Here is a 26820-nt window from a genome sequence, read left to right as displayed (position 1 = left end):
TATTGTTATTCCCATCTCTGTATAACTTTCTATGGAATGGATATATAACAACTTATTCCTCCACTCTACTCTTAATAGACAACTGTGTTGTTTCTAGGAGGAAGCTGCTATAAATAGTGCTATAATAAACATTCTAGTGTATGTTTTTTGGTGAATACATATATAACTTTCTGCTTTATTCTGTGGGGAAAATGGAATTTCTGGATCACAGAAAATATTTTTTGTGGGTTTTTTTTGTGTTTTTTTTTTATATGTACGGCTAATGTAATCCCCCAAATAAATGAATTTAATTGATTTGTGATTATTGAACTTGAACTTTTTATGTGTTTTTTAAATAATTTCAGTATACTCAGCTGAAGTTTCAAATTAAGTTTTGCCCATATTTATTGGATTATATATCCTTTGCTATTGCTTTATAAAAGTTCCTTTTTAAAACTCAGAACACAAGTCCTCTTTCATATAAGATACATAGAGAGAATCAAATATTCTCTCTAATTCTGAGGGTTAACTTTTCATTTTTGTTATGGTATCTTTTAACTAACAAAAACTCTTCATTTTACTTGATGCAAATTATCAACCATTCATCAATTTTATTGTGTCTTACTTGCAATCATAAAATTATTATTTTAAGTTATATTCTAGAAACTTAAATGCTTTTTCTTTCACATTAATCTAAAATTCATCAATAATTAATTTTTTAATGTGACATGATGTAGGTTTTAAGGTTTATTTTTAAATGGATATTCAATTGATCCAGTACCATTTATTTTAAAAGTTATTCTTTACATATTGCATTATGAGTTTTTAATATGAAATATTCTATTAATCAATGATTATTTCTGCCAACTTAATACAGTTTATAGAATTACATTTTTTATATTAGTTATAAGTTCTCTAGTTGTTTTTTTATTTCTAAACATTGTATTAGTTATGCTTTATTAAGGATAGCTAAATAAATAGACAAAATTCAGAACACAAGTCCTTTTTCATATAAAATACACCCATCAAATGTTATCTCTAACTCTGAAGGTTAAATTTTCATTTTTGTAATATGTTGGCCTATTTATCTATCTATCTGAATTAACATATCGATATTACACAAAAATCTGCCTTAACGATGCATGTATATGAACACACACACACACAAACACACAGACAAACATTTGTTTAGAGCTCCTGTGATTTCCATAGTAATAACATTAATTTTATTCTTAAGTATATGGTATTTTTAATGATACTTGAATTTGGGTCAGTGTAAATTTGCTTATTACTGTTACATACAAATATATATATATATATATATTTTTTTTTTTTTTCCAATTTTAACACTTTATAGAAAAATAATCCATATATTTAAGATAAAATTTGATGAGTTTTTGAACTTTATAAACATCCATAAAAAATCACCCAAGTGGCAAATTCAATATTTTCATAACCCATAAAAATTCCTTATTTATTTTTTATATTGCTTAAATTGTATCTCCCTTTCCTTCACAGAGACCCTAATGGAACTCTGATCTGAATTCTGTCACTAGAGATTAGTTTTGAGCTTCTAAATAATTTTATAAATATATATTTTTTATTTTTGTATGAGTATTTTTGCTCATTTATTTGGAAGTTCATTTACTGTTAATTGCTGAATATTATTTAGCAATATGGCATTAAATATTATATGTGTACACCATACATTTTGGGGCCATTTACTTGATGATAAACATATGGGCCATGTAAGATTTGGGTAATGCAAATAAAGCTGCTATGAACATTTGTATTCAGATCTTGTGTAAATATATGACTTTTTATATATGAATACAATCAACAAAACCAAAAATAATGCCAATAAGTAAAAAAGCAGTAGTTAGAGTATAAATATTTTGTACTATATATATAATTTTTATTTATTAGTCTAATTATATTATAAATTAAAATGAGTCATCAAATTTTCAGACATCATTCCCCCCAAAATATGCTCTTTCTCATCATATTTATGTCAAGGCAGAAAGCCAGAAATCTGGTATAAAGTGTTATTAATTATTAATTTGTTCTTTTCTACCACATATAATGGATTACTACATTCTAAGAATATAAAGTAAATTTTACTTTTTTCACTACAAATATAATAAATGTTCACATACAACTAATTTTAAAATAAATTTAAAAGAAAGTAAAAGCAATCTTACCATCTAGAGATAAAACATAACTTTGAAAAATCTGCTTCCTTTTTTAATGCATATTTTTCAGTAGATGTGGCGGTCAAGGCCATATACTTTTGTGTTTCAGTCACATTATTTAACATAGAATATTTTTAATTCTATATAATAATTTATGTAGCCATCTCCACAGAATTAAACATTTATGCAATTTCCATTTATTTTACTATTATAAATAATGTTTTATTGATCTTCTTTAACAAGACACTTTTATTTACAGTTATTTCTATATGACTGATTCCCAGAAGTAGAATAACTGTCAATGGGGCATCAATAATTTAAAAACTCTATGCATATTACCAACTTGTTTCACAAAAAATGTAGTAATTTATACAACTAACTGCAGTGTCCATTTTCTTCTAGAATGATAGTATTTGTGTTTTTATTTAAAACAAAGCAAAATACATAAAAAATAAAATTGATAGTCTCCTGATATATATGTTACATTAATTCTACTTCTTAATATTTTCTCAAATCAATTGACCCTTATTGTTACTACTGCAACTAGCTGGGATTTGGCCCTTGTAATTTGTCTCCTAACTGGTGTTTCTGCCTTTGTTCTCTTCTTCCTTCATTCCTTTATCGATACCATTAATGACGAATCTCCAAATTCTAATAATATATCTCATGTAAATGACTAAACCTCTAAACAAACCTGTATAAACAATAAATGCACAAGGGATTATCAACCACATCATATAAAATTCAGAAGAAACTTCATCTCAACAAAAATAAATATCTGGCTGTTGAGTGCTGCAAAATGCGACTCTAAATTTGTCAGAACTTTATTTTCTCATGCAACAATTTTAAAGGTATTTGTTTAATACCTTTTCTGCACCTACATTTCTAGTCCTTGCTATTTGGTGGTAAGTTCTATGAGAATAGGGACATATCTATCTTATTTGTTTACAAATCTCTAATACTAGGCATAGTACATGACACACACATGACATAATTATACAAGTGGGTTGTGAATAAATCATCTTGCTTACCATTTCAGTTTCATTACTACAGATTTCCAAAATAAATACTTAACAATACATTATCAGTAATTTACTGGCATGCAAATGACTTCCTGGGTATGTTGTGATTTGTCAATGTTCTTTCTGTGAATATGCTTTTTTACAGTCCACATCTAAGATATCACTTCTTATGATGAAGTCTTAACAGTAATTGGTCCTTCTTTCTCTGTAAATCTCTCATTATACTACTTACCACCCAATTAACGTCATTTAGAAGATATCACTCTATAGTCCCTATAATCTGTATTGAGAACCTCTACTTTAGCAACTATCTATATTCATTATCTCTCCACACTTGTCAGTTTCTTGCTCTTACTGAGATATCCTTGAATAAAAGAACTGTGTCAAACCTGACAATCAATTGTTGTGACATTCTTTTGCTTCATTAAGAAAAAATATTTTCTTCTTTTTTTTGTGACTGAGTAATATCCCATTGTAGAAATGTACCATACTGTTTTATCTACTCGTCTACTAATGGACCCGGCCTGCTTTCAAATCTTAGCTATTGTAAATAATGCTTCAATGAGCATAGGGTTGCATACATTGTTTCAAATTTAAAAAGAAGAAGAAAAATTTACCATTTGTAACAACATAGGGAGAGGGAGACATGTACCATATAATTTCACTCATATGTGGGATCTAATGAACCAACTGGATTAATAAGCAAAATAATGAGAACCATTCCCCGTATGATCTCTTTATCTGATCATATAAACAATAGTCTGAGCTCTTTACATATCATCATTGTCATGGTCTTAGTTGACCAGATGGGCCAGACACCTTAGGTCATTTCTGACATTAGAACATTTTAAGGTTTTAACTGCTTTTATTATTAACAATTATATTCATTCCTCTGAAATTAATGCCTTAGATTATAGCATTTTATTAAGAAATTTAATTTAAGCCAACCAAGCTCAGCCCAATATGCATCTATAGTTGATGCCATATGGGTGTGTAGAGGATAGAGAAGGAAAGAGAATGACTTTATCCAGTATCAACTCAACTACTTATTAATGTCCCAATTTAAGGGCTATGTTTTAGACTGCCAGGACAAATAAAAAGTTATATTTCTTATAGAAAATTGCATATCATTCAAGACTACTTTAAAGTTTCAGAGATAATATTATATAGAGATTCAATAATAACCCTTAACTATAAATTAAAAATAACATTTTATTTAGTAATAGTAAAAATACAGATTTTTAAACTTCAAACATTTCTATAAGGCTATTTAAAAATGTAAGAACTTTCTATAAGACTATATAAATGATAAAAATAATGTTTTTTTTAATAATGTTGAATAAGCAAAGCCAAAATATGAGAAAATACAAAAGAAATGATGCTGCTTCCCAGCAGAGATATTGATGTACACATTAATGTGTTACTGGAATAGGACCAAAAGCAACGAAAGAATCAATTGAGTCTGGTTCCATATTTCAAATACCTATTTTCCTTCTCCAAATTAATGCATAAGCATACATTAAAGTCCACCCATACACTTATATTCCTTTTATGTTCATTTTTGCGATCTTTATCTAGAATACACTGGCCTCGACTACTTATAGAACTCAGAATAAAGACTTGTTTTACATGGTCCTAATTATTCTAAATAACAGAGAATCTTGCAATTTAAAAAGTAAAATTTGTGTTTTATGGCAAAAGCATACATTGCAAGAGACACACAGTGCTGATTTCCATTAATTCCTGTCACTGTATCTGAAGAAAAATTTATAAGCAAACATTTAGTTCAGATTAACTTGAAAATTCCAGCTTTACTGAGATATAACTGACATACATCATTGCATAATTTTAAAATGTATAACGTGATGTTTTGACATAAGTATTATGAATTAATTACCATGGAGATTAGTTAACAAATCCCATCCCCTCATATAATTATGTTGTTTTTTTCTGAGGGGGTGAGAACATTTAAAATCATCTCTCAGGATTAACCAAAGGACTTGTATGCATGCATATAAGCCTAACCAATGGGCACAGACAACAGGGAGGTGAGGACATAGTGGGAGGGCTGGGGCGGTAATGAGGGTGGGGGTTGGGTAAGGACACACATGTAATACCTTAATCAATAAATTTAAAAAAATCTACTCTCAGCAACTTTCAAATGCATAATATAGTACTGTTAACTGAAGTCATTACCCTGTGTATTAGATTCCCAGAACTTATTCATCTTATAACTGAGTTTGTACTCTGTGACCAATATATCCTCATTTCCCCCCAATACCTCTGCCAGTCACTTACAACCACCATTCTACTTTCTGTTTCTATGAATTTGGCTTTTCTTTAGATTCCATATGTAAGCTAGCTTTTCTTTAGATTCCGTATATAAGTGAGCTAATTCAGTATTTGTCATGGATTTATTTCACTTAGCATTATGTCCTCAAGGTCCATCCTGCTGATGCAAATAACAGGATTTCCTTTTGGGGGGCAGAATTATATCTGTATCTATGTCTTCATCTTGTATTTTCATTTTTTTAAAGTCCATTCATCCATTGATGGACACTGGTTGTTTCCATGTCTTAGCTATTGTGGATAATGCTGCAATAAGTATAAGGTTTTAGATTATTTTAATATACTGATTTTATTTCTATTTGATAAATATAAATAAGTGAAATTACTGGATAATATGTGCTTTCCATCTGTGGATTTTTAGTTTTGTTGCTTGTACTATTGATGCCACGTACAACTATTGTTGCCAAAACAAATGGCCAGGGATATTTTCCTAAGTATTTTTTTTTCCTAAGTAATAGAATGGTTTCAGATCTTGCATTTTAGTCTTTAATCCACTTTAAATTACTTTTTTATGAGTTATGTAAAATAGGAGTGTAAGTTCATTTTTTTAACAAATTTCCCAGTACCATTTATTGCAAAAAATGTTTTTCCCCCATTGGGTATTTTTGGCTTTGTCAAATATTAGAATTATATATTCATGGGTTTATTTCTGGGCTTCTGATTTTATTAAATTGGTCTATGTGTCTGCTTTTATACCAGCATCATACTGCTATAGATTTGTAGTATAGTTTAAAATCAAGAAGTATAATGCTTCCATATTTGTTATTTCTCGGGATTGCTTTGGCTTTTTATGGTCTTTTGCAGTTCTATACGTTTTAGATTGATTGTTTTTTCTATTTCTGTGTATAATGATATTAAATTTCATCTAAGAATTGCATTGAATTTATAGAAGGTAGAGTGGACATTTTATCAAAATTATTCTTCTAGCCCTAGCCAGTGTGGCTCAGTTTGTTGGAATGTCATTTCATTCATCAAAAGGTTGTAGGTGTGATTCCCAGTCAGGGCACATACCCAGGTTGCCGGTTCCACCTCTGGTTAGTCAGGGTGCATACGGAAGGCAGGCTATGGATATTTCTCTCTCACAGTTCTCTCTCTATCTCCCTAAAATACATTTTTTTATTGACTTCAGAGAGGAAGGGAGAGAGAGAAAAAAAACAAAACAAAACACATCAATGATAAAATCAATGATCAGCTGTCTCCTGCATGGCCCCCCCTGAGTATCCAGCCCACAGCCCTGGCATGTGCCTTTGACCAGTGTCTGACCCCAGATTCTTCAGTCTGCAGGTCGATGCTATATTCAGCTAGGGCTAAAGATGTGTCATTTTGAAAAATATTTTGAAAAGAAACAATTCTTATTTTTATTGATTTTTTTCTATTATTGTTCAAGTCTATTTACTTCTGCTCTAAACTTTATTATTCTTCCTTTTTCTAACTTTGGTCTTAATTTGTTCTTCTTAATTCCTTGAGACGGTGAGGAAACACCTCTAAAGTCTTTATTCTCAAATTTTTATGTGCTTTACCTTGAAAAATATAAAATAACATTTTACTAAAGAAAAAAACCTCTCTTAGAGCACCACCAAACTGAGTAATATAATTTGCAAGAAGATAAGGAAAAAATTATATGTAAAACTAAAATTTTCCCTCTCAGTCCAACCAACAACTTAATATTGGTCTTCCATAGTTATTAAAAGAACATATGAAGAAATTGTTGTTAATTACTATTTTGTGCATGGTGTATTAGGGTATAAACTAGATAAAGAGGAGGTTTTTTTTATGTCGCATTTACATAAAAGGATAAAACTACATATCATAGACATTATGCCACATAGCTAGGGATAACAGGAATTTTGCCAAATAGCTAGGAATTTGAAAAATATATTAACAAAAGATTTTAGACAATTGTATTGAATAACCAAACACACACAACATAAGAATTTTCTACTAAATCAATGAAACATAATACTTTTTAAAACATTCTTTGATTAGATAGATTAAAATTTGAATTCTTGTTTCCTTTTTTTCTCTGTATTTTCTTTTAAAAGGTACTCATGTGACCCACTTGTGTGGCTCAATCGGTTGAGCGCTGTCCCATGCACCAGTCTCCTATCTGATTTCTGGTCAGGGCACATGCCCAATTTCAGGCTCAATCCCCAGTAGGGAATGTGCAGGAGGCAGCCAATACTTCTTTCACTCCTTCTTCCTTCTTCTCTCTGAAATCAATAAAAACATTTTTTTTAAAGTCACTCATGTAACCTTTGTATTCTATTTTTTTTTAACTTTTGATAAATATATTTCATATTTTTTGTATTCTTTTTTCTCATATTTTTGTATTCTTGAGTGAGCTAGCATAAAAGTTATAAACAGTGTGTGTTATAGCTGAGAGCCAAAAAATGATACCCATTATTTAAATTGTTGCTATTGCTATTATTAGAATTGTTAACCTTGACACTAGAATAGCACATTTTTTAAATTAAATTATAAATTATCATTAATGTGAATAATTAGGATTTTTCTTTTCCTTTTTTAATATCTTATTGATTTTCTACAGAGAGGAAGAGAGAGAGATAGAGAGTTAGAAACATCGATGAGAGAGAAACATCAATCAGCTGGCTCCTGCACACCCCCTACTGGGGATGTACTTGCAACCAAGGTACATGTCCCTGACCGGAATCAAACCTGGGGTCGACCTTTCAGTCCGCAGGCCAACACTCTATCCACTGAGACAAAACGGTTTTGGCAGGATTTTTCTTAGTAGTTAATTAAAATAGACTCTAACATGCTAAAATTAGTTTTTACAATAAATTAGTATTTATTCCACTACAAAGTAGCATCTATTCTTTGGAGGGTGGGGCGGGGTGGTATTCTAATTATTTTGTTATTTGTGGCTTGCTAAGTTTTCCTAATCTAATAACTGCATATCTAAGTACAAAGTTTCATGTCCTCATTCATAGTAAATGTCAAAATCTACTGCACATAAAACTTAAAAAATTATTTTGATATTTCATTCCCTAAAATTTTTGTGTGGTCATTTTCATCCAGTAATACTTTTGTCAAACTGACACACATCTTGTCATCTATGTTAATAAAAGCCTAGGTAGTTGTCGCACCCTCACACTGTTATGCTGTCATGCCATCACAATGCATCACCAGGGTGGGCGTGGCTTGAAGCTGTGTGCGCACCACAGGAGCTACTCCACGCAGCTCAACCGGGCTTCCCATGGCCCTGTGTGTGTTAGAGAGGCGGGACCCCCTGCTCCAGCCTACCTCTTTGGGGCAATCCATCGAGGAGCAGCGGATGGGTGGGCAGGGCCTACCTCCATGGGGTGATCAATTGGAGGCTCCCACACTGTTAGAGGGCTTTGGCCAGGCTGGGGGGACCCACTCCCCAAATGCACAAGTTTTGTGCATCAGGCCACTAGTATACAAATAAAGAGTGACCACCAGTACACAGAATCACAAAATCAAAGTTATTTCATCACAGTAGACACTGTATCATTTAAAAGAAAGGTTATACACTCTTCCTTCTCCCTTGCTCAGGTATAGTGTCATAACAGTTTTTTAAAAAGTATAGCTTATGTATTATCAGCACAAAAATTTGACTTTCTCTTTTTATTCCTGTAGCAGATATGAAACAAAATGTCTACCTTATTGAAGGAAAACTGCTCACATAAACCAGAATTTCTGGTGTCTAAAATGTCTGAACTGAAATAAAAAGTTAACTGCATTACTCTTTAACGCACTTAAGTACAGTTCTTAAAAATGCTATTTTTTCTAGTGCTGACACAGTATTAGAAACAGTTACTTCCAGTTTATACTGACATATTTTCATCAATTATGTTTCACCATCTGTGGATCTAATTAAGTTTCCCCTTAAATTTGATTTTACCAGACATTATTCACAAATGAGACATTTACTAAATGTCCTCTATACAAAGAGAAGAAATAGAAAAATTAGTTAAAATGGACCCAAATAATGTTGATGTTAGAAAATTGGGTGTCAAATAACATTGCTCAAATTAGATTATTCTAAGGGCTCAATGGTGGCTGATTGCCCCAGGGAGAGGAGGATGGTGTAAGGACACCAATGGCTGCCAAGAGCGTACTTATAGCTTATTATGTAGAAAGGTCAAATTGATTTCATTCTCCTTCCCACTTTAATGTTCATTATAAACAACTGTAATATGTGTTATTTTTTACTTTTAAATAAAATGTATTGGGGCATCATTGGTTCATAAAATTATATATGTTTCAAGTGTACAATTGTATGATACATGATCAATATATTGTATTTCATGTCCCCCACCCACAGTCAAATCTCTTTTCAACATATATTTGACGACCACCATCATTTAGTACCCCCACACCCTCTTCCCTCTGGTTACCACCATACAGTTGTCTGTGTCTATAAGTTTTTGTTTCTTTATTTTCTTGTTCATTTGTTGCTTTTGTTTTATATCCCACATATGAGTAAAATCATATGGTTCTTAAGTTTTTTTTGTCTTATTTCACTTTGTAAGTTTTTAGATTTTTTTCAGAGTTGCACTTCTTCAGAAACAATGGAAATGTCATATTTCATTTTATATTTTCATACGCATGAACCCAATACCCAACATTATTAGGTTCCTAATATAAAATGAATGGTATAATGAATAATAAAAATATGAAATAATCTGTTTTTTCCCACAGTTTATTTTTAAAATATACTTTATATATGCTTTACTTTGTTTTCATCATATAAAGAAATGGGAATGCACAAAAGTAAACAAAAAATGACATAAAATAGGACATAAACACTATTAGGTTAATAGCAATTGAAAGATGATGCTTAATATTTAATATTCTATATATTCATGTTAAAATATATTCCTCTTAGGAAAATTACATTATAAAATACTTTTGACCTAGGAAAAAAAAAGCCCAAATAATCCAGAAAGTGAAAATGTGGCAAATTATGACAAATAGAAAATTTTTACCTATTTAATTATAAAATAAATTTCCCAAAACTGAGCATGCATCAAAAAACAAAAACAGCAATATTAATTTGGTACCTTTGCACTGAACTACATATGCAGGTCATCCCTCCACAGATTAATGTAAATTACATTTCTAAAATTCTTTTGCAAATTTGAGGTTTGTTGGATGACAGTCAAGAAAAATCACTCAGATGTAATTTCACTTTCAGCAAATATACGCTCAGTAATCAGAAGGAAATATACAATAACATTTAAGGATATGTGTGTGAATAGATATGTAGAAATAACTTTAATATTAAACCAAAAAATCAATATATGAGAAATTGGATTTTTAAAAAGCATTACACTATCAAAATGTCATTTGAAAATAACAAATTTATAAACCTATTTTAAGTGATCAGTTTATAATTTTTAATGTTTTTATTGACTTTTATTTTTATAGAGAGAGGAAGGGAGAGGTAGTGTGCCTCCTTCACATCCCCTACTGGGATCAAGCCTTCACCTCAAGCATGTGCCCTGACCTGGAGTCAAACTGGATCCTGTAGGTGCGTGGCAAGATGCTCAACCAATTGAGCCATACTGGCCAGGGAACTAATTTATAAATTTAATTAGTTCCCAATTACACTCATACTGTAAGAAAATGTTTATCTCTAATCTTCTCCATCACATCATCAATAGTAAAATTAATAAAGGCTAAAAATGAGAGAAGTTGGAACTAGTGTTAAGAATGTTTCAAATGAATTCATTTTTATTACCAGTATTCTAGACATTTTTCTACGTTTTATATCATTTGGTAAAAATAAAGAATTATCTACATGAACATAGTTCTTCAAACTAAAATTAAACAAATATTAAGTGTATGAAATTGTGGGTATTTGAGTTCCACAATAAAAGATTCCTATAGACAATATTTCCTTTGAGCAAAGGCACAGACTTTGGTAATTGTGTAGTAAGTAAACTTCCATAAAATGGCCAAATAGAAAATCTGTATGAAAATGGCAATGGAATGCCGGAGAGTTCAACATTTAAAATTCCTGTCTAAAATCCTAGGCAAATTCGTATTTCAAAGCATGCACAAATGAATTAGTGTGAGCAATATTATATTAAAGCCTTTAAATACTATTCCTAAAATTCATAATCAAATACTAATAGCTATACTCTAGTTGATGTACCTTGGAACAATATTTCTCAAAATGAAGACCTAGTGGTTTATGGGGTCTACAGAAAATATCCCATTAGGGAGAGCTTTATCCCTGGCATTCAGAGATGAGAAATCACGGAATTAAACCCTTAGAATGATGGTGAGTGGAGCCTGTGTGTGTGTGTGTGTGTGTGTGTGGTTTTCATAATGGAATTTTGGTCTCTTCTGTCTCCTGGGACTTTCCAGCTTATTTTAGTCTTATTATATCATCCTGCGTTTTGTTTTGAATAGTCTTAAACCATTATGATTTTAGCATCTTCATTGCTGTTAGAATGGAGGAGGTTGTGGTGCCCAATGCACATTAAACTGAAAGGCAGTCAGTAGCGATCCGGTGAGAAACATGGAATCATGGAGACCGCTTATGTAGGAGAAGGACTTGAGGATTAACTTCTTAATTTAAGGGAAAAAACGCAAATTAGCAGACATGTTACTTAATTTTAGTGAGTTCTTTGGCAATCAGTTTATTCAGGCACCAACTGTTTTCCTTCTTGCTATTCAGTTGTCAAACATCAGACTTTGTTATATGAGCATTGTAGCTGTCATCATTAAATTTATTGCGCAGACTTCTGTTTAGGATTAAAAGGAGAAAAAAATTAATTCACTAAAGTCATTTACAACAGCAGATATATATGTTTTCCAAAACATTTTGATCCTTAAAGCCATGTCCACCTGGCATTTAGCCACTTGCTGTATGCCAATTCTTTTTGTTTCTTTGATTTACTATACCATTGAATCTTCCAATAACCTAATGAGTCAGAAGCAACTTGGTGCTAGAAAATATCCTAAGATTAAATAAAATATATCTAGAAAATATACTAAAATTAAGTAAATTATCTTTATGTTGTAGTTATTATGTACCCGTGTTACAAATAAGATAATGAAACACAGGCATTTTCTTAAACACATGCTCATAAGTGGCAGAGCCAGAATTAAAGCCAGGCTCCTTGACTCCAGAATGAGGTCAGTCAGTATGCAACATCACCAGGCATTTAAAAGGGACATTGACCATTTGCCACTGGAAAGTGTTGGAGGGAGCAAAGTTAAAGCCTTTTACCTCTTCCCAAATAAAGAACATGTTGGTGAACATATTTCATTATCTTTAGCTAGTTGATAAGTAAACCTAACATAGTGTTATGAAAGCTGAAGGAAAAAATGCTACAGAAAGAGAGTTGTCGAAAGTAGCAACTACATCCAGATAACGGCAAAAGGATTTAGCAAAAAGTAAAGTTTTAGAGATCTCAGCATAAGGGGCAGAAATCAGATCTCTGTCTGAGATGGGTAAATGAGAGTGTGAAAATGAGAAAATATGACATTCAGACTATTTAGGGAGATTTGAATGAAATCTGAAGAGCAGCTGGTCCCAAACATGAGTCATAACAGTGAGATCTTAGGCTTGCTTATTTGAAAAAGACACAGAAAGTTGCACAATGGAGATTTGGTAACTTGATCTCAGGATGAAGTAAGGATACTGCGTAGTGTTTCTGGATCATATATTTGGGTTGAAAACTATAATCAAGTACAAACAAATGTTACCTATTCTACCATAATGCCTGATCAACTATTACTTTGAAATCACTAGAGACCATTTACATGATACTGCATTCTCATACAGTATCTTTTATAAAGCATTAACTTTTACAAAAATCAAACAATTTTATTATTATTATTATCAATACTATTAAAATAGCATGTATTATGAAAAAACAATTCACTGCACCGTATAACCTAAGTGTGCATTAACAGTTTAGTTGTTTTGAATGAGGTTCTTTTTAAGAATAATTGGGAGGGACATGAATAATTCAAAGAACGGCCCTGCTTGTTTTCTTCAACAGAAGTTGTAAATATAGCTCTGGCTAGTGTGGCTCACTTCCCTGGGCATCATCCGTACACTGAAAGGTTGAAGGTTCAAAGCACGGTCAGGGCACATGCCTAGGTTGCAGACTCGATCTCAGGTAGAGGGCATTCAAGAGGCCACCAATCAATGTTTCCTTCTCACATTGATGTTTCCCCCTTTCTCTAAAAAATCAATAAAAATGGTTTTTAAAGTTATAGGTATAAAATGAAATTTCCTGAGAACACAATTTCCCAAGCAACAATGATTAAATAAAACACAAAGAGCACTTAGGGTTAGATACAATAAAAACCTGGATAATGATATTGGTAAATAAAAAAATATAGATTCTTGAATATCTGTTTACAGGAGAATGGTGACATCATTGAACAGCTCGCTATGTATGTCTATACATATCTTGCAATTATTTTCTTATTTTTCCTTCTTCTAGTATTTTAGGCAAAGAGTGATAGTGGAGTTTAACTTTACAATGGTTAGTGCATGATGAATAAGACCTTAGGCAATTCCATTTAGACCTGGAAGGAGGGATGAAGATGCTGCACCTTGAGAGATTTATAGTGACTGATAAGACCACATACCACTCTTATTTGTGGGCATAAGTGCAAATATGAATTACAACTAAAAGGATTAATTCTTACTCTTAAAAATAAGAAAGTACTTCTCTCTGTTTTAAAAAAGAATATTTACTTTAGAAAAATTTAATTGTAATTTAATTCTGTTTCTTTTAAATGAATGTAGAAATTGTTCAAACTTTAGTGAGTCTCTTGCCAGCTTTAAGACACATGGATATCTTCCTCAAGAACCTTGGAATCATCTCCTTGAAATATAAGCATCAAGGAAGAGAGGGACCTGTCTCCCAGTTTCAGTGGGTGGTTAGGAGCCTAACATAGGGGTTACCTTGCTCCAAGTTGCAAAATTATTTCCTACTAAAGACCCGATGCATGAAATGTATGCATAGGGATGTGTGTCCCTCAGGCCAGCCTGCACCTCTCTAATCTAGGACCCCTCAAGGGGTCTGACTACCCATTTAGGCCTGATCCTACTAGCTGGACATCCCTCTCACAATTCAGGACTGCTGGCTCCCAACTGTTCGCCTCTTTGCCTTCCTGATTGCCCCTAACTGCTTCTACCTGCCAGCCTGATCACCCCCTAACTACTTCCCAGCCAGCCTAATTGATGCCTAACTGCTCCCCTGCCAGCCTAGTCCCCCACAACTGCCCTCTCCTATAGGCCTTGTTCCCCCAACTGCTCCCTCCTTCAGGCCTTCCCCCCCCATGGCCCTTCCTTGCAGGCCTGGTTGCCCCCAATTTCCCTCCTCTGCTGGCCTGGTCACCCCTAAGTCCCCTCCCCTGCAGGTTTGATTGCCCCAACTGGCCATCTTGTGTCCACATGGGGGCAGGTTCTTTGACCACATGGGGGCAGCCATCTTGTGTATTGGAGTGATGATCAATTTGCATATTACTCTTTTATTAGATAGGATTATAAAGATACAAGAAGTTTACTTTCCTTTTGATAAAGACAACTAGCTAACTTGATGATGAGATGGCCATTAAAATTCTCAAGTGATTTTAGGATGAATTACGTGCGACAAATGTTGCTGTTAAGTCCCTTGGGTTTTTTGTTTTGTTTTGTTGTTTTGTTTTGAGAATGTATCACAGGTTGTATCTAAGGGGCTGTATGTAGACAATGCAAGATGTCTTCCTGTCTTTTCAATCTCCTAGCAGATTTCTTGTGATTTGCATTACATTCTGACTCAATGCATAATCAATAATACATCTTTCTTTCTCTTCTAATTTTGTGGGGATATTTTCTGGGTCTGGAGGAGATTTTCTTTATAATTTACAAGGGTCCAAGTGCACAATTTCATGTACCTTAAAAGAAACTGTGGGCCATGAGGCTGCAGTGGGCACAGAGGTGGGTCGACCCATCCTCCACACCCCCACCCAGGCCCTCCTCCTTGGTCCCTGGTGCCCTGTCTGCCAGAAGCCTGGCTCCTACTGCTGCTCCCACACGCTGATGGCACTGGTCCTACTCACACCTGCTGACAGCTCAGAGTGATTGGGGCCAGCACTAGTAGCAGGTGCAAATGGGAACTGCTGCCCTGATTGCTCCTCAGGAGCAGGGGGAGGTGGAGATTGGGGCACTTGGGGCCAGCAGTCTCCCCTTGAACCTGCTGACTGTGCTGAGCAATCTGGGCCGGCCCCAGGTGCCTGCAGAAGGTGTGAGTGCTCATTGGGACCATGGCACACAGGAGCAAAGAATTTTCAGTAACCACCAGAGGCTCACCCCAATGACACACCCAGTACTCCACCTTGGTCTGGAGTCTCTGATCACCTGCTCCACCAACCTACCAATGCCTGCCATGTTCTGTACTCTGCTGCCTGGTGCTGATGCCAGCCATATTCTGCACATGCCCCCTGGTGGTTAGCACACACGTCATAGCAACCAGTTGTTCGTTGCTCAGTTGTTCTGCCATTCAGTCTATTTTCATGTTAGTGTTATCTATCTATCTATCTATCTATCTATCTATCTATCTATCTATCTATCTATCAATTATCTATTTTTTCCCAAAAAAGAAATAAGTTGAGATAATATTACTTTGTAAAAAATATAATTACTTTGAAGAAAAGCAGAGACATTTGCTTTGTAAAACATAGATAGAGAGGTAAAAAAAAAATATGCTGATTAACATGATGGGTGAAACCTGACAGACAAGTAATTTGTCTTTTGTTCTTAAATAGCTTCCCCACATGACATGTTTGCCAGCCAAATACCTTTGGAGTCAAATCCTTTGCTAAATGGTTTCTCTAGATTTAGATGATGGGAAGTATTGGCAGGAGATTGGAGTACAGGGGAAAGGAGAAGCCTGGGGTATTTATCTCTCTGTTTCTGCTGCTGGCAGGTTTTCTAACAATGGCTGACTGTTTTTATAGACTTATCTGGTCCCCCTAACTGCCCTTCCCTGACAGCCTGGTTGACCCTAACTATTCTCCCGTGCCAGCCTGGTCCCCCCAACTGCCCTCTCCTGCAGGCCTGGTCCCCCCCCCCCCCAACTGTTCTCCCCTGCAGGCCTAGTAGCCCCCAAATGCCCTCCTATGTTGTCCATCTTGTGGTGGCCATCTTGTGTGTTGGAATGATGGTCAATTTTCATATTACCTCTTTATTATATAGGATTCTATTATAAGGACATATTATAATCAATCTTCTTTTTAGGGACTACTACTTTTCAATCATTTATATAGTCTATGGGAGTTGTTTCTCTCTTTTCCACATCCATCTCCTCTCCATCACGGAAAAGGAAACAGTTAGGTTCCTGAGTGGAGGAGCTGGGGGATTAAGAAATTAAAAAAAGAAAGAGAAAAGAAGCAGAAATAAATTCATCAAGCTGGGAGCTAGGTGGGCACCATTCTCTCTGGTGGAGAGGTAGCAAGCACACTGAGCCACACAGCAGATTTACTTTATATTCCAAAATACCAGGAAGTATCTTAGTACCAAAGGAGCTTATTTGCATTTTTAACTAGGCCCTAGCATTGCTGGATTTACATATCTAGACCCGCCCCTGCTGACACCTGGACAAAGGTAAGTCAGAAACTGAATAACACCCCCTCTTTCTTGGGGAAGGGGGCTTATAACTGGGACACAGACTCTGCCAGTGCCACGGGCTCAGCTGACAATTTAAAGAATGTCCATGTGCCTTCCCAGGGGGCCCTTTATAATAGTCCACAAATAAAACCCTTCTGACTATGATGTTGATCATTTATATTAATTTTTAGAATAACTTTTTAGATGTGTTGTGCACAGATGGTCAGCAAGATGAAATTGTCTTGATATGCAATGCTCAAAGGGCTTAATTAGCAGTGACTTAAAGAGGATATTATAAAGAATTGACAATAACTGCAAATATACTGTAGATTTAAATATGCCTATGGTTTAGCACAAATAACTTTATCTTACTTATATGTAGCAATTCATAAATGATAGGCAGGTGATAGGATTAATCTTTACATTTCTAAATATTGCTTATTAAGACTATAAAACAATACAATAAAGTACTGTAATAAATAAAATTCTTGCTCAGTTACCAGGTCACATATTTATTCTCAAACTTTCATGTACAGAAATTATAGATATTCAGGTTAATGATAATACAAGTAAACAAATGTGTTGTTTGTTGCCATGTCTATAGAATAGGGAGAACTGGATCCTAAATCAGAAAATGACTTCCCTATTTCATCTGACTTAGAAAGCAAAAAGTGATTCAGCTGATGTCACTTGGGTTTGCTGCACCGTGTCTCAAGGGAAATATACTATTTCATATTGAGAATGTCTTTCATAGATATTTATGCTTTAAATGCTTTACAGCCCATCCTGATAGATTAGAAGAGTATACATTGCTATCCTTAGGGACAAATAGATTGATTCTGGCACTGTTATCAAATATTTGAGGAAATTGGAGAGTTTACTGTATACATGATACTGTATCACAAGGTGATATTAATGCCTTCAGGCAGGTAGGATAGGGGAAAAAGTGACCTCACCAAATTCTCCTGGTGGGAGGTTTTTAACAAATAGCAGGAAAGACAACTTAAATTAATGTAATGAACACACAGGTGAGCAGCATACTCTTAAAAAAAAAAAATCCTAAATCTAGTTTCAAAAGAGATGACAAGTCAAAACCTGCAGAGCGTGATAGCAATTACACAAACCTCCTGCCTTGCAAACTGTCTGAACTTAATCAGGCATGATTTCTTGCATAATAACAGAAACAAGGTACACGTTGAATAAGGACATGTAATTTCCAGGGAACAACCGAAAAGTGCAAAGACATATCCCATGTATGGTGTGTTACTATACATGGAACTGTTCAGGCAATTCTTATGGGGAAAACCAGAAAGAGGAGATTATGAATGCATGATACATATATTTTGAGAAGAGAAAATCCTCTATGATATTTCCTACTAGGGATTAAAGTTAATGAGCTCTGTTCACAAGGGCTGATAATCTTTATTTGTTAACATCACAGAATTTTATACAATTATTTACAAGAGTACTTATAAAAAGAAGTAACATTACATTTCCCCCCCCCCCCAACTTTTCTAAACAAACACTCAAAAGCAGGCCAGGAAATTTCCAATTAAGAAAAAAGAATTCTGTTATTAATAAAGGACTATTGTCACCACAGATGCTGGCACACTTGAGATACAAAAGGCCTCCTAACTCAGCAAATCTGTCCCTCTGCCACATCTGAGAGTCCCTTTACAAAATAGTGTGGTTTATCCCATGTCACTTTAAACCTATAGAGCCATTTATCTTCACAATATATTTTAAATCAATCCTAATCCTTTTACTTAACTGATATCTGAGATGAGTTCTGTATGTGTAATCTAAGAAATGTAATTCTTATAGATGGTCTATAGAAATTATATTGTGACCTCCTGGTTCATAGGTTAACATTCAACCGTGGGCTATAATTATCTTATTTTAATAATGTTTGTTTTTATTCACTTTTGAACTGATAAAACATAAAATATGAATAGAAGATAAAAAGACCACCAGTAAACTTACAACTTTGAGATTAACAGTGTTGGCACTATCAATTATTGGCAAGATTATAAAGCAATGGGAACTTTCACACTCCAGCGGTAGGCATATATCCTAAGAACACCAAAACAACAATCATAAAGAACATATACAAAGCATTTACTCTTAAGTGTCCCTGGCTTAGGGAAGATAGGATTTATTATCTGGCTGCAAATTGCTGTTTAACTATCTTAGTTTCCCTATTCCGCTTGTCCTGAAAATTTTCTAGTTTACTAGCTTATAACAGTTGCTCAAGTAAAAAATTAAAATGTTTAATTTAAATTTCATGAATATATTACATAGAGTTTCTGATAACAGACTGCTAAATTCTTGCCATAAATCCTTTGTCTTATAAATTAAATTTCTGTTTTTATTTCACTTATAGTTATTTACAAAATTTGATTTAAAATCATCTATTTTTACTCTCCTTACCTAGAATTTTCAAAACTCTGATAGTGCTTTATCTTTGTTTAGTTAATAATTTAATGATTCTCTCAGTCAATTTGAAATGTTCCTTCACAATACAATATTTGACAAAAGGTACTAATGAGGTACATTGGAACACCAACTTAAAAATTCATTGAACTTAAAATTCATCAATATTCTTCTAATCAGGGATTTTAGCATAAGTTATTAAATTGAGTATTCATTTTTATCATTGATTTCTCCTTTTTATTATATAACTTGATAATACAGTTTTAATAAATAAAGAATTTCTGTTTTTGTTAATAATCTGTAATACCCTGGAGCAGCCTACAAAGAAAGAATTAAAGAAAAATAAGTTGTAAAAATATTGAGAGTTCAGGGTAAATCAAGTACTTTCCCAAGAATTTTTCATACATTGACATGATCATTTGCCATAACAAATCCATAAACATACAATTTATATATGAGAAAATTGTGAAACATAGAATAATGATTCTCCAATATAATTTTATCAAAGTAGAGATTTGTTTAGCTACAGCTAGTTTGGGAAAATCCCATCTTTCTTTGAAAATAGTTATGTCTATTTAATTATGTTCTAACCAACTTTGATTATTAGTGATGTGCTAAACTTGTTTAAAAGAAAACTGTTTACCATCCCATTGCAGCAAGTTAAAAAGTAGACTATGTCAAGTCCAGTTTTGGCCATGAGAATGGGGCAATATCAAAGTATATATTTTGGTACCATGAAATACTCTATTGAGCAAGTGTGCCATTCATATGGACTGCTCAATAGTCTCAATTCTATAATTTTATGTAAATAAAAAATAAACCCTATTCTTAGTTAAGTTCCCACAACGGTTTTTAGTGTTTTTCTTTTTTTTAGTGTCTGTCACCATATGTTAGCTAGTACCCCAATACATTGCTCTAGTTTACCTAGTTAGAGAGAGATGCAAATGAAAACTCAAAACACAGAAGTTTGATAGAAAAACTGGCGTTCTTAATCAGTACAGTATATTTCTAAAGGGGCGGTGACCAACTGATATTTTTTCTCATATTTTATTACACTCTGGCTCTTTCCTATTCCACTCTGCATGCATATACGGACTTCTGAACAGATCTTAAAACAGAACTTAGCTTCTAAGCAAAACTTGGTATCAAAATTATAGGAGTTTGAGGGGGAAAACTTGTTTCTTGTAAATTTAGAAATTCCTAAAATATTTCATGGGAGGGTAGAAGTCAATTTCACTTTAATCAGCTTTTCTGATTACACAACATTTTTTATTATTCAGGAAACAGAAGAGATTTGTGGTTTTCTCAGACTGATAAAACTATACATCCAAATCAATTTACATCCTACAGATATGGAAACTTAGCAGGTGCAAAAAATTATTCTCTTTAAATTGGCCTTATTGCTAAAAATTGACAATATGAAAAATTATTTTTGAACATGTGATAAAAGCAATCCTTTTGGAAAGTATCAGAACTTTACAAATATATAACAAATGAGTTTGTGAAGCATGCCAAACTCTAAAAGAAACCTAAGATTATGACCTTTATACTTTTAAAGTGAAGTTCATCTTTTTATTTCATATGCTTCTGAAAATTGATGAATAAAAATACATATTATAATTCAAAATAATGGATTCTTCAAAATTTGCAACAATAAAAATATTTTTTCTTTCTTATTTCCTCTAAGAGATGTTTACATGTAGTTATTATATTTATGTTTTATTTTGTTTATTAATAGATCAGTGATTTTCAGCACATGAGCCATAAGAATTTTTTAGAACAAGCAAAATCAAACTAAAGAATATTATCAATATGCTTTCCCATAATCGTATTGTTCCAATTTTGCATATATCTTTCCATATTATTTTCACTGACAAGTATAATTGGACTTAATGATTACAATAAAACAATTGTAATTTCGCTTTTGAGTTGGAACCCATGTTATACATATTCTGAATCCAATGCAATCTGAATACCAGAATTAAATTGAATTTTGTTAACAAAAATGAAGGGCAATATTTGTTAATGGTTAGCCAAAATTATGTTTAACCACTGTATATCTAGGGAGTTAAAAGACTTGGAAAAGAAGAGAAATTAGAAATGCTGTATTAAGTAATAAAATTCATTATAGAAAAACAATGTTCAATAAGTAATGTCTGAAAAAAAATAGATTCCTTATTTTGATATAGTTAGTGATGATTATTGAAGTTAGGTGACATTTAATAAATAAAAACTTCTATTTTATTCAACCCACTATAATTTATGATTTTTGTTATTGTTATATAGGGTAAGGCAAAAGTAGGTCCACGGTTGTTTTTATAGAAAATAATACAATCGTTAATAAATAATAATACAAGAATAAACTCTGTTTTGTGTACTCCCAATAGTAAACTTACTTTTTTCCTACCCTGTATGTAAGAAAAAGTAATATAAAATATATATATTTTTTAAAAAGTGACTGTTCAAATTCATATAACACATATCCATACGAGCACACTATACACACTCATTTAATAAATCAGTTACAATTATGTCTCAAAAATCTTACTAAGAAATTAATATAAATTTGCTTGAATATAAACACTGTCACACGGACTGAAACTGACTAATAGGCCATAAACAAAAACTAATGATAAATGTCAATGAATGTAGGGGAAGCAGGTATAAGTGCTTTCATTTTTGAAAAATTAGCATCTTTAGGAATACCACAAGGATGTAAATGTTTTTATCAATGTGAATTAGAATAAGTTTTCCAAAGAAATAATAAATGTAAGTAAAGTAATTCATACATTGTTTTTATTGCTTACTCATTTTTTTTTTGGATGATTGAACTAATGAAAGATAGCAAACATTATTTTTTTTTTCCAGAAAATGCCTGAAGCTGTGAAGATCCCTGCAAGATTTGTGTTTTTATTATTTATGGTTTAAAAGACATTTCCCTTAAGAGGCTTTTCTGATGTGAGTCAACATGTCAGAGTCTTTGAAAGAAGAGGTTATTTTAACATATCAATTGTCTCTTCTAAATGTTGTCTCATATGTCTGTTAAGACTATATATATGTGACCTTTAATATTCATTTAACCATACATGTCAAAATCACTTAGAAAACCCAAATAAATGTGAGGCTCTGTATTCATGGCAATTATAGACAAGTGAAGTAACAGTTTATTGAATAAATCCTTACCTTTTTTTATTTATTTAACAGTTTCATACATAGTGCTTACTATATGCCTGAAATTGTTTGAATACAGATAAAAATAATGATTATGTTTATATTTAATAATGAACAGTATTTTTCATTTAAAACAATTATAAACTTTCACATTTCCCCACGCTTTCCCTAAATTCAGCTACTAGTCATCTTGGATTTCAATATCAGTCACAAAACTGCTGGTGTAAACTTGTGAACCCTGGGTTGCTAAAGACACCATGAAGCTAGCATACTGGTCTGAATACCTCAGGACGTTTTACATCCAAAATAACAACTTCTATTTTCTTCAACCCATTATTATTTAAGATTTTTATTGTTGTTATATTGGGTAAGGCAAAAGTAGGTTTGCGGTTGCTTTTATGGACAATAATGCAATCATTAATAAATGATAATACAAGAATAAACTCTGTTTTGTGTACTCCCAATGGTAAACTTACTTTTCCCCTACCCTTTATGTAAGGAAAAGTAATATAAAATATGCATATATTTAGAAAGGAGTGACTGTTCAAATTCATACTACATTATACGTACACACCACACACACTTATGAGAGAAATTAGAAACAGGGTTAGGCAGACAGAGCAATGGGTAAAAGGAAAGAGGAAGTGTGAATACAATTGGAGCCAGCTAAAACCATAGGGATGCTGGTCTTGCAGAAAAGCAGAATGCCACAGGACAAGAATACTTCCTTGCCCTTGCAGAAGGTTATAAGAGATAGGGGTGAAAGAAGAGAAGCGCAGACCTAACTACAGGGCCAAGCAGGGCTGAACTCCAAACCAAGGATGTTTATACTGCAGGTGCAGGATACTGAAAGAGAAGGGTGAGAATGAGGGAAGAAAGAGGGGAGAGCACCAGATGGATTTTGAAATTATTGTTTAACAAGGAGGGTAGAAGAAGTCAATCAGAGAATAGTACAAATAGACAAAGAATGGGTCCATAGCAAATAAAAATCTCTAGAAAAATAAGCATAGGTGGCAACTTATTCTTGGACCCCCTCCTGTGCAGAGTTTGGATCTGCTTCTGATAAATTTCCATGCTTTTGCTTACCTCTTCTGGTCCGTGATTTTATTCTTCAACTTTGTGAGATACAAACCCAGGAAGAACTTCGGCTTACCATTTAGGTATCACATATACCCAAATGACACAAAGTCTAATGAATTACAAATTCAAATATTAAAAAATAAAAAGAATAGAAATATGGCTTTTATTTTATTATTACTTATTTTTAATTCCAGTGCTTGCCTAATAGATATCATAATATAACATCTTCCTTCCTAATAACTCATAAAATTGTTTAATTTATAATTTAGTTCATTGTCTGGGTTATTTGTACATTGTTGGTAGCAGTGTGTAATGTTTAACAATTCCTAATTTTGAGTCAACTTGAGTTTTTATTCCTCCTGGATACAATATGTTACTCATCTCTTTCTAACCCACTCTATTTTCCTGCTCAACACACTCCCTGTCTCATTTCTAAATATATACATAATCATGGTATGAAACAACCACATTTTGAGTAATGTAAAGAATTGCCAGTGATGAGTCACCACATTACAGGTGCATACATGATACCAGTTCCTACCTTGGTACCACTTTCACTCACTGCCATGAAATTCATGTATGTTCCTCAGTATCTTTTTCTGAAAAACAAACAACAAAAATAACCTTAAAAATAGTAATAGTATAGGGCAAAGCTACAAATATTTTAAGGAAACTTTAAGTTTTGTATGTTTTGGTAACTTTCTGTTTGATAGAATCATCAATATTATTTCAAAGAATTTTTATATATACTTTACATAAATTTATTTATTTTTTTTACATTTTGCCCTATTTACTTTACTTTCTAGATGCATATATATTTCTTAAACTACTTGAGAGTAATTTGAAGATATTGTGACCATTTATTCTTAGATACTTTCTTATGAATTTGCTAAAAACAACCCTATTAGTATTATTTCATCTAATGCATAATGCATATTGTAATACAACCAATTGTCTGAATAATTGCCTTAGAGGCTTTATTTTTCTCTCCCAGAATCTAATCTAAGAATAAACATTGCATTAATATCTTCTTATTCTGTGAATATCTGTAATATTTCTCAACCTTTCTCTGAAAATTTTGAGCCTAATAATTTTTAAGAGTACAAACTACTATGTCATAAAATGTCTTCCAACTTGAGTTTGTTTTATATTTCCTCATAATTAGATTCATAGTATATATTTTTGTCAGAGAGAGCACATATGCAATCAACTTTCTCAATGCATTATCACAAAGCACATAATAAAGATTTGTCTCAATGATGGTTATCACATGGCTAAACAAGTGTCTACCAGTTATCTACTATAAAATTATACTTGTTCCCTTTATAATTGACTAGAAGCCTGGTGGATGATATTCGTGCATGGGGGGAGGGGTGTCCCTCAGCCAAGTTGCACCCTCTCCAATCTGAGACCCCCTCAACGGATGCCCTATTTAGAGCATTTGGACATCCCTCTCACAATCCAGGACTGCTGGCTCCAAACTGCTCACCTGCCTGCCTTCCTGATTGCCCCTAACCACTTAAGCCCGCCAGCCTGATATCACCCCCGAACCACTAACTGCTCCCCTGCCAGCCTGTTTGCCCCCAACTTCCCTCCTCTGCTGGCCTGGTCACCCCTAACTGCCCTCCCCTTCAAGCTTGATTGCCCCCAACTACCCTCCCTTGTAGGTGTGGTCCCTCCCAAATGCCCTCTCCTGCTGGCAATCTTGTGGTGGCCATCTTGTATCCACATGGAGGTAGCTATCTTTATCTTGTGTGTTGGGGTGATGGTCAATCTGCATATTATTCTTTTATTAGATAGGATAGAGGTCTGGTGCATGGGTGGAGTCCAGCTGGTTTGATCTGAAGGGTGTCCCAGATCAGGGTGGGGGTTCCCTTAGGGCGTGGGGAGGCCTGAATGAGGAGCTTGTGGTGGTTTGCAGGCTGGCCATGCCCCCCAGCGACCCCAGCAGAGGCCCTGGTATCTGGGACATATTTATCTTCTACAATTGAAACTTTGTAGCCTGCAGTGGAGGCCTGGTGGGCCAGGGAAGGTGGAACGCTTTTCTTCTGTTGCAGGGGGCAACCCTGGCCTGCTCTCTCCAGCACCATAGCTGTCTGCTGCCATTTTTCTTGGAATTTATCTTCTATAATTAAAACTTTGTAGCCTTAAGTGGAGGCCTGGGCCAGCCAGGGTGTGTGGAAAGCTTGGCTTCCTCCATAGCCAGGGAAACCCAAGCCTCCCTCCTGCTCTTTGCATGGTCACAGCCATCTTGGTTGGGTTAATTTGCATAATCACTCCTGATTGGCTGGTGGGCATGGCTAGTGGGCATGGCTTATGGGTATAGAAGAGTGATGGTTAATTTGCATGTTACTTTTTTATTAGATAGGATAGTTTTTGGAGTATGCTTAAGTATAAGTTTTCTTTGATCAAGCTTTCATGTAGAAGTTTTAAAGTTCATTAATGATTTTCTAATTTTATATTTTTAATTTAATATTTGTCATTCCCCTCTCAGGAAAACCTTTCTTTTCTTTTTCATTTACATATTGATTCATTTATTTGTATCATCATTGATTTGTGAATTATGTTTATTTCTAAGAGTTGTAACCTATTATTCATTTTGATACTTAAGTTTTTCCTGATATACTGGTAACCAGTGAGGAACTCCTTAATCTGTCACTCATGTCTTTTTTTGAAATTTCTATTAGGTTTACAGATTTTGTATTCTTTCTGGTGTTAAAAGATGTACCAGGTCTATATGCTATTTTTATCTTCTTCAGGCTTAGAATCATTCTTTTATTCAAGTATATCTGTGTTGTCATTCCTTCTATTCCTTTGCAGTGAAAATATTATATTACATTAAATTGCATACAAGGTGATTGCATTTATATATCTAATGTTGTTTCAATACCATAGTTTTTAATCTAGTCCTCCTCAATTTCATATTTGGAACTCTTTTCTCCAATAGAGAATAATCTATCTCCCGTTCTTTATAATAGATTTATTT

The sequence above is a fragment of the Pipistrellus kuhlii genome, unplaced genomic scaffold (genome assembly GCF_014108245.1).
Source record: "Pipistrellus kuhlii isolate mPipKuh1 unplaced genomic scaffold, mPipKuh1.p scaffold_m20_p_3, whole genome shotgun sequence".
Taxonomy (NCBI): domain Eukaryota; kingdom Metazoa; phylum Chordata; class Mammalia; order Chiroptera; family Vespertilionidae; genus Pipistrellus; species Pipistrellus kuhlii.
Note: the sequence above shows the minus strand (reverse complement) of the source record.